Here is a 9993-nt window from a genome sequence, read left to right as displayed (position 1 = left end):
TCCCAACGGTGAGGCAACACGTGTTTCCTGCGGCCAATGATGATTTTACACGTGGAAAATCCCCATTGGTCCGGGTTGTTAACGGGTTATCGGATCCAAAACTGGACCCGATAGCTTAACGACGTTCCGTTACGGTGGATGCCACGTGTCGGTCACCCTTGACGAAAGCACTTCTGTGACACGCGATATATCGTCATGGAAGTGGACACTTCCGTGATGATAATTTTGGTAATGTCATGGAACACTTCTACGACAGCACAGGTATGACTATATTGATTCTGTCATAAAATCGTCATGGATGTACATGCATGACAAAAAACGCGACCTACTGTGACAAACACGTATCATCACGGAAGTGTATTTTTTTTGTAGTGAAGGATAATGGAGAGGCCCTCCATCATTGATCCGCCCTCCGGCAGAGTACCCGATATGGCCTCCAGATGGGATCGCAAAAGAACAGAAGATTGCGGCTATGGGAAAAGTGTTTCCTAATATTTGAGAATTTATAGAAGTGGAATTGGGTCAGATGGAGCCACATGGGGCCCACAAGGTAACAGAGCGCACCCTACCCCCTGGGCACGCCCTGTTGCCTTGCCATCTCCTCGTTTGTCCTCTGGTATCCCCCCGAAGCTTCAAGGGTCTATTATGTCCAGAAAAACTGTCAAAAAGTTTCATAGCTTTTGTACTCTGTTTGGTACTAATTTTCTGGAAAAGCAAAAACAAGCAGAAAACAACAATTGGCACTAGGCACTGGGTTAATAGGTTAGTTCCCAAAATGATATAAAATAGCATAAAAATGCATAAAAAGTATCCAAGATTGATAATATAATAACATGAAACAATCAAAAACTATATTTATGTTGGAGACGTGTCAAGGAGGTTTGATCATTTTAATGTCTGATTGAAATCCTTGAGTGTTATCTAAATCGGGCGCGCGCGATAACTCCTAGCAACCTCCTCCCTAGGGGCATGCGAGTAGTACTTTGCTTCGAGGGATAATAAACTTTTAAAATAAGTATATGAGTTCTTTATGACTAATGTGAGTTCATGTACTATACGTACATTCACCTTTCTGCATATTGCTAGCCTCTTTGTTACCATGCATTTCCCTTTCTCACCTTGAGAGTTGCATGGTACAAACTTCGCTGATGCATCCAAATGTTCTTTTCATAAATTCTATAGTAGTATGTAGTGGCAGAGCTAGAAGAAACTTTTTGGGCGGGAAAAGGCTAATCCCCCCATCTAAGCTCTCCCATAAATAAATTATTCATTAATTGGTTCCAATATGGGGAGGGGGGCATTGGCCCCCTCAGCGAAATAGCTCAACCTCTACTAGCATGTTGGTATGTTGACACCCTTACTTAAAGATTCCTTCTTCTGTGAGGACCTTCTTTTCCTTAACAAAATAACCCAGGTGAGGAGTGCGTGGATGACCACTAGTATAGCGACAACCACACCCAAAATTATCTTCTTCTTTTCTTCTCCTTCTTCTTATCATCTACATATATCCAGACAGTACTAATCAGAATAAAAACTTTAGATTATAAAAGTTGTAGTATTCAATATTTCATTGTGCTATCACCTTACCTTTTCATGTGTTGGAGGAGAATGTGGAATTTTTTGCATTGGCTCGCCATTAAAAAACTTGTAAAGGTGAAACTGGTAGCTACACCACACCGAAGCAGACCTCTGACCTGACCATCTGGTCAAACTACTGGCAGACCACAAACCATCGAGACAGTCTCCGCATTCTATAGGCATCAACTCTGGTACACATTGTGCCAAGCCATAGGCGGTGTACTTGGTGCCATCTATGTTGATCTCTTCGACTGTAGTGGCGAACCTCTCACACATGTTTGCTGCCATGCCAGCTACACGGCAATGCTTGTAATTATTTTGGTGTCAAATGCCTTGCTTTGCATGGTGTTAGTACCAACATGTTCCATTGATATGTTGCCCACTCGTGATATCCACTTGATCATGTCGCGAGAAATTTCAAGTGTGCAAAATCGAAAATGAGGGTTACTTCCTTTCTCAGCACACAAGCAAGTTGTGCCTTTCTTTGGCCCCCCTTGGGTCAAATCAATAAATTTGGGTTGAAATACTACCCTCGAAGACTGTTGTAGCCCCCTATACTTGTGGGTCATCACTATCCAAAGCAAGAGTAGTGTGGGTCGCTCTTGGAGCACCAAGGGCCTTTTCATTGCCAGTGACGGGAATCTCAGTTCTTGGTTCATCATGTGCACATTTGAAATAAATCCATGTTACAGTATCCAAGACATCAGAATAATAAGATGAAGAGTAGAATATTGTTGAAGTAGACGATTACAACTGGAGTGAAGCGAAATCTATCGGGGAAGAGCTAAAGACAAAACATGAGTTGTAAAATTAAACTTACAGATACATTTTTTTAATAAATTATATACTAGTATGCATTGGAAGAGCTAGAATAAATTTGTTGGGGGGCAAAGGCTAATTCCCCCCATCTAAGCCCTCCCATAAATAAGTTCTTCATTAATTGGTTCAAACAGGGAGGGGGCATTGACCCCCTCAGGTAAATAGCTCGACCTCTACTAGTATGTTGGTATGTTGACACCCTTACCTAAATACTCCTTCTATGATGACCTTCTTTTCCTCAACAAAATAACCCAGGTGAGGAGTGCGTGGATGACCACTAGTACAGTGGCAACCACACCCAAAATTACATTCTTCTTTTTCTTCTCCTTATTCTTATCATCTGCATACATCCAGATAGTATTATTCAAAATGAAAATTTTAGATTATAAGTAGTAGTATTCAATATTTCATTGTGCTATCAGCTTACCTTTTCATGCGTTGGAGGAGAATGTGACAAACTTTTGCATTGGCTTGCCATGGAAAAACTTGTAAAGGTGAAACTGGTAGCTGCACCATGGCAAAGCAGACCTTTGGCCTGACCAACCATTGAAACTGTTGGCAGGCTAAAATCATCAAGACAATCTCCACACTCTACATGCATCAACTCTGGTACACACTACACCAAGTTATAGGCGGTGTACTTGGTGCCTTCTATGTTGATCTCCTCGACTGTAGTGGCAAACCTCTCAAACATGTTTGTTGCCATGCACTACAAAAAAACACTTTTGTGGATGATATGCATTTGTCACAGTAGGTCACATTTTCTGTCATGCATGTACATCCGTGACGATTTTACGATACAATCAAGATAGTCATACCTCTGCTATCCTAGGAGTGTTCCATGACAATACTCAAATTATCATCATGGAAGTGCCCACTTCTATGAAGATAAATGGCGTGTCATGGAAGTGCTTTCGTCAAGGGTAACTGACATGTGGCATCCACTGTAACGGGTCACTATTAAGCTATCGGGTTCCAGTTTGGATTCGATAACCCGTTAACAGCCCGGGCCAATGGGGATTTTCCATGTGTAAAATTGTCATTGGCCAGAGGAACCATGTGTCGGCTCGACGTCACGACAGATGTCATTCATCCAATGAACGAGATGAGCCTATGAAAAAGTGACACATGGCACAACCAAATAGTGGCCCAATTAGTTTAAAAAGGCCGGCCCCTTTGACTTGGTCAAAAGTTAGTGGGCCGGCCCATGGAAAGCCTGTTAACGGCATGTTCGCATATAGCCAATTTACGGTCCGTTAACTCACAACCCGTTATAGCCTTTTCGAATTCGGGACCGTAGTGTCATGTGTATAATTACAGCCCGTTTTCACTTTTGGACCATGTATGGCCCATGACGTCTTCCGACCCATGCATGGCCCATGACATCTTTTGTCCCATATGAGGCCTTTTGTATCTCCGGGTCCTTTAACAGTCCTGGTGATTCTGGCCCATAATGAATAGTAAATTTCTTTATACTCATCAGGAAACATGCTCGTCGCTGCAACGGGAGAAAAAACATCAGACCCATATAACCCAAAAAATTATTGCTCAATACCCACCCTTCCACATGTCTACGCCTCTATTTCAACACTGCACCACAATGTCGTGGCTTATCCTCTTTCCTATGCTTGCTGATGTTGGCCGTGGTATTCACCTAGTCACAACATCTCTGAACATGGCAAATCACGAGGAGACGAGCTCAGCCACTACATGACACAAATGTCACCGAGCCGCGCCATCGCAAAAGAATGTTGAGGAATTAATCTCATTGAGCAGGATATGTATCATGATTTAGACTTTTAGTCATCTGGATCAGTGTCAAAGCTAGCATCAACGTAACCCTTTACGATGAGCCCTTTATCACCTACATAAACAAGAAACATTTTCTTAGTCCTCTTTAGGTACTGATACGTCTCCAACGTATCTATAATTTTTGATTGTTTCATGCTGTTATATTATCATTCTTGGATGTTTTATAATCATTTTATAGTAATTTCATATAATTTTTTGGTTCTAACCTATTGACATAGTGCCAAGTGCCAGTTGTTGTTTTCTGCATGTTTTTTACATCGCAGGAAGTCAATACCAAATGGAGACCAAACGCAGCGAAACTTTTTCTGGATTTTTTTTGGGACCAGAAGACATCCAGTGGGCTGAAGAAGCGCCTAGGGTGTGCTCCAAGGGGAGCACAACCCATCAGGGCATGCTTGGAGACCCAGGCGCGCCCTGGTGGGTTTTGCCCACCTCGGGTGCCCCCGGACCGATTCTTTGCTCTATAAATACCCCAATATTCCAGAAACCCTAGGAGAGTTGACGAAAATCAATTCCAGCCGCCGCAAGTTCCAGAACCACTAGATCCAATCTAGACACCATCACGCAGGGGTGCATCATGTCCATTGGTGCCTCTCCGATAATGCATGAGTAGTTCTTTGAAGACCTACGAGTCCGTAGTTAGTAGCTAGATGGCTTCCTCTCTCTCGTTTGATTCTCAATACAATGGTCTCTTGGAGATCCATATGATGTAACTCTTTTTGCGGTGTGTTTGTTGGGATCGGATGAACTTTGAGTTGATGATCAGATCTATCTTTTTATCCATGAAAGTTATTTGATTCTTCTTTGATTGCTTATATGCATTATTGCTTATAGCCTCGTATTTCTTCTCTGATATTTGGGTTTTTTTTGGGGATATAACTATTTGTGTAAGCCGCCCAGGAGGGGCCGGGTTACACAAAGAGACTCATCAGAGAGAAGCCCAAGACCAAGCATGAAGATGGCGATTCGATAAAGGGCTTAAGGCCCATAGGCGACTTAAGCCCGTTGTAGTAAACCGCCATGATGGCAGGACTTGTAACATAAGGTAGATTTAACTAGTCACCGAGCCAGACACTGTTTATAGGTCGACCGGGACTCTGCAAGCCACAGGGCGTCAACCCATGTATATAAGGGGACGACCTGATGGCGGCTCAGGGCAAGAAACAACTGATCGAGAGCTAGGCATAGCGTATTTCGCTCCCTGGTCATCGAAACATCAATATCAACCCAACTAGACGTAGGCCTTACCTTCACCGTAAGGGGCCGAACTAGTATAAACTCTCTCGTGTCCTTTGTCCCGATTTAACCCCTTCAAGCTTCCTAGTTGCGATGGCTCCACAACTAAGTCCTTTCACGAGGACATCTGACATGACAATTCCACAACAGTTGGCGCCCACCGTGGGGCTAGCGCACGGTGGATTTGAGTTCTTGAAGGGCAACTTCGAAGGGCTCAAGGGATACGTGGTGGGCCGGATGACCAAGAGTCATTGCGGCAAGATCTACATCAACGATGAAGGCTGGGGTCCCGACGCCGACTCAATTGAGTACGGATACCGGGTCCCCTTCAGCGGAATCCACATCTTCATCGGCCGGATCGGTGAGCCGGGCCCTGAGCCGGACAACTGCACCGACCTCGTCGAGACGGCTCAGCGTGCGAGGAAGACCCGGACTCAACCTGTCTTACGGCGTGCCTTCGTGGGGTGCGTCCACGGAGAGGAATTTTCTGAAGGATCTGAAGATAGGGGTGAGATGGTCGTCCTCTCAGATGGTGATTCATCCGCCGGCTCAACAGATTCGTTGTATCAGGTGCAAGACGGAGCGCTTGGGGGCTGTTCCGATGGCATCAGTATTCCGGACCCCTATGAGCCGCCAAGATGGGCAGGGATCTTCATGGCTGGAACTCAGCCCGGCTCAAACTCTACAGCTGCTGCAGCGATAACATCCGGGTTAGGAGTAGCCGGGGCAGGCGGCCCCATGCGCCCACCGGCTCAGGTGCTGATAGATCTCATGGACAAGCTTACAACCCTATTAACCGCCATGGTTATTCCTGCAGACAAAGATGAGCATGACGCAGCGGTAGCACAGGTGCGTGAGGAGATAGCTCAGGCCAAGGAGGCTTTGACAGCTGAGGATACTAGACTGGCTACAGAGCGGGCGACTCTCGACGCCCGGGCACAGCGCTTGCAGTCAGAAGCTTACCAGCTCACGATGAGCTTAAACGCATCCAATGAGGTAATGAGGAGGAGATATTAGAAAACTCAGTCCCGTTTACCTCCGAATTACGACCCCGGGGTTCTCTTTGCTACACCCGGAGACGGCCCTAGTAATCCGCCGGAGGCCCATCAGCTTATGACAGCCGGAACAGGAGGACCAGCTCAACCTCGGGATATGGCACCGCCTCACATGAGCATGCCACCACCGCGTTATGTACCGATTCCACCGAGTCATTTTTTCAACCCCATGGAGAACTTAATTGCAGCTTCGACACGTTTGGCGGCTCTTCCTATGGAAGGTGATGACCCGGCGGCAGTGGAAACCCGGAAGGTCAGAGAGCTCCTCCAGACAGTCCTAGCTCAGCAGGAGACCAATTCTTACAGCCGGGACATGATTCATTCAACTCCCCCGCCCTGGGTAGCACCACCTTGCCAGAACTGGAGCCCGAGTTACAGCAGACACATGGAGTCGAAAGCTTTGTCAAGCAACGCCCAACGCAGTAACCAGCCCGGTGGCTATAATTCGGTGCAAGATCGAATACGTCAGGAGAACGAGCGGGCGGCTCAGGTGGCGGCTCAACAGACGGCACATCAAGATTTTCCAGAGTATCCAACAACTTCCGTTGAGGCGGAGTAGCCACTAGAACCGGTGGTGTTCCTTGTCTGGTTGCGGCTTTGCGTAATGTGCGGTTGCCCAAAGACTTCAAGGGACCTCGAAAGGTGCCGAATTACACGGCCGACTTGCAGCCCGGAGCATGGATTGAGAGTTATGAGATGGACATGGAGCTGTTGGAAGTTAGTGACGCAGCGATGGCTAAATATTTCACCATGATGCTAGATGGAACGGCCCAGTCTTGGTTAAAAGGCCTACCACCCAATTCCATTGGTTCATGGGGCGAGTTAAAGGCCCGGTTCATCCAGAACTTCAAGGACACCTGTAAGCAATCTATGTCGGTTGTGGACTTGACGGATTGCAAGCAAGGGGAAGGTGAATCGACCACCCATTGGGTACGCCGGGTCAAGGAGATAATTCATTCATCCGATAAGATGGATGCCGGCTCTGCAGTCCTTATGCTGGAGAAAAATTGCCGCTTTGAGCCACTGAGGCAGAAACTGGGGTGCCTTAAACGTGACCTCATGGATATGTGTACGCTGATGGCGGCTTTAGTTAAATATGCCGATTCTGATAATACCAAGGATCCCGCGTTCGATGATGAAAAGACAGGGAAGGGAAAAAGGAACGACAATGGAAAGGGTCAGCAGCATAACCCGGGGAGTCAAGGCGGCAATAAGCGTAAGGCGGACGGTAACTCGGAGTTTGTGGCCAATGCCAGCGCGGGGGGTAACAATAAGAGATATAAGGGTAAGCCGCCTCGGTCCGGCGGGTCAGGCCCATCTCTTGAGCAGCTACTCAATGAGCCTTGCCCAAAACACGGCTCCCGGGAGCACCCCGCCACACACCTATGGAAGGATTGCGTGATCATGAAGGCGTTTAAAAATTCCAACACCTTCAATGGCAGTCATGGATCTGGCGGCGGCTCAGGGGCTGGCGGCTTTCATGGCCCGGGCGGTGGCTCAAATTCCGGTTTTCAGGGGCATCGAGGTGGTAATAATCAGCAGCAGTCTGGTCAAGGAGGGAAGCAGCAGCAGCAGTCGGGCTATCAAAGCCATCCGAAGCAGTTGAGTGGTGGGCAGTATCACGTGTTTACCACTAGTTTGTGCAAACGTGACCAAAAGGTTCATAAGAGGGCCGTGAATTCTGTTGAGCCGGCAATTCCTCGTTATTTGAGGTGGTCAGAGCAGCCCATCATATGGACCAGAGAGGATCACCCTCCGCGGGTCGATAATCCGGGTCAGTTAGCCTTGGTGGTGGCACCCCAGGTTGGTGGATATAAATTCACTAAGGTACTCATGGATGGCGGTAGCAACATCAATATCCTCTACTACGAGACCTTTCAGCGCATGGGGTTGACTGAGAAGAATTTGAGAACATCCAACACTGTTTTCCATGGGGTGGTTCCGGGTAAGTCGGCTTACCCAGTTGGCAAGATTGAGCTGGAGGTGGCCTTCGGAGACGAATATGATTCCAGAGCTGAGAAGTCAACGTTTGAGGTGGTCAAAATCAGGAGCCCATATCACGCTCTATTTGGGCAGCCGGCTTATGCTAAGTTCATGGCCCGGCCGTGTTATGTTTATTTGCAGCTCAAGATGCCAGGTCACAAGGGCACCATCACTGTGCATGGAAGTCGGAAGGTGGCGTTGGAATGTGAAGAAGGCGACGCGGCTTATGCTGAGTCGGCCTGTGCGGCTGAAGAGCTCAAATTTTATCAAGACAATGTTGACCCGGCGGATATGACTTCCCTCAAGAAACCCACTACTGAACATGACCCGGCGTTGAAGTTTAAATCATCTGCTGAGACAAAGGTTGTGGACTTTACTTTAGGAGATGCCTCTAAGCAGTTTAGTATCAGTGCCAATTTGGATCCTAAATAGGAAAGCGTGCTCATCAAGTTCATCCGTGAGAACCGGGACATCTTTGCATGGAAACCTTCTGACATGCCGGGTGTACCGAGGGAACTCGCTGAGCACACTCTCAATATTGATCCAAAGTATAAGCCGGTCAGACAGTTTCTCCAGCGGTTCAACGAAGAGAGACAGAAAGCTATTGGGGAAGAGGTGGCCCGGCTCTTAGCGGCCAGGTTTATTGTTGAAGTTTTTCACCCACAGTGGTTGGCTAACCCGGTGCTTGTCCTCAAGAAGAACGGCACTTGGCGGATGTGTGTGGATTACACGGATTTAAACAAGGCTTGTTTGGCTGATCCCTTTGCCCTCCCCCCGTATTGATCAAATTATTGATGCTACGGCGGGTTGTGAACGTTTGAGTTTTTTGGATGCCTACTCTGGTTATCATCAGATCAAAATGGCAGTTAAGGACCAGGAGAAGACGGCTTTCATCACTCCGTTTGGAGCCTTCTGCTATGTATCTATGCCATTTCGACTCAAAAGTGCCCAAGCGACTTATCAGCGGTGTGTGCAGAACTGTTTGCACGATCAAATTGGGCGTAATGTTCATGCTTATGTGGATGACATTGTGGTGAAGTCTAGAGAAAAGGAAACCTTGATATCCAATTTAAAAGAGACCTTTGATAATCTCCGGGTTACAAGATGATGCTTAACCCGTCCAAGTGTGTATTTGGTGTACCTGCATGCAAGATTTTGGGTTTTCTGGTATCTAACAGAGGCATTGAAGCTAACGCGGAGAAGATTAAGGCGATTACCTCTTTGACTAAACCGGCGTGCATCAATGATGTTCAGCGATTGGCGGGTCGCATTGCCGCTTTAAGCCGGTTCATAAGCCGGTTAGGTGAGAAGGCCTTACCGCTGTATCAAATGATGAAGAAAACAGACACTTTTGTCTGGAGTGATGCCGTGGATACTGCCTTTGAAGATCTGAAGAGACAGTTGTCTGAACCGCCGGTTCTTGCGGCTCCCATTGATAAAGAGCCTTTGCTGTTATATGTGGCTGCCAATTCGCGAGCCGCCAGCGTTGCCATCGTAGTGGAGCATAAGG

Source organism: Triticum aestivum, chromosome 5B (genome assembly GCF_018294505.1).
Source record: "Triticum aestivum cultivar Chinese Spring chromosome 5B, IWGSC CS RefSeq v2.1, whole genome shotgun sequence".
NCBI lineage: Eukaryota > Viridiplantae > Streptophyta > Magnoliopsida > Poales > Poaceae > Triticum > Triticum aestivum.
Note: the sequence above shows the minus strand (reverse complement) of the source record.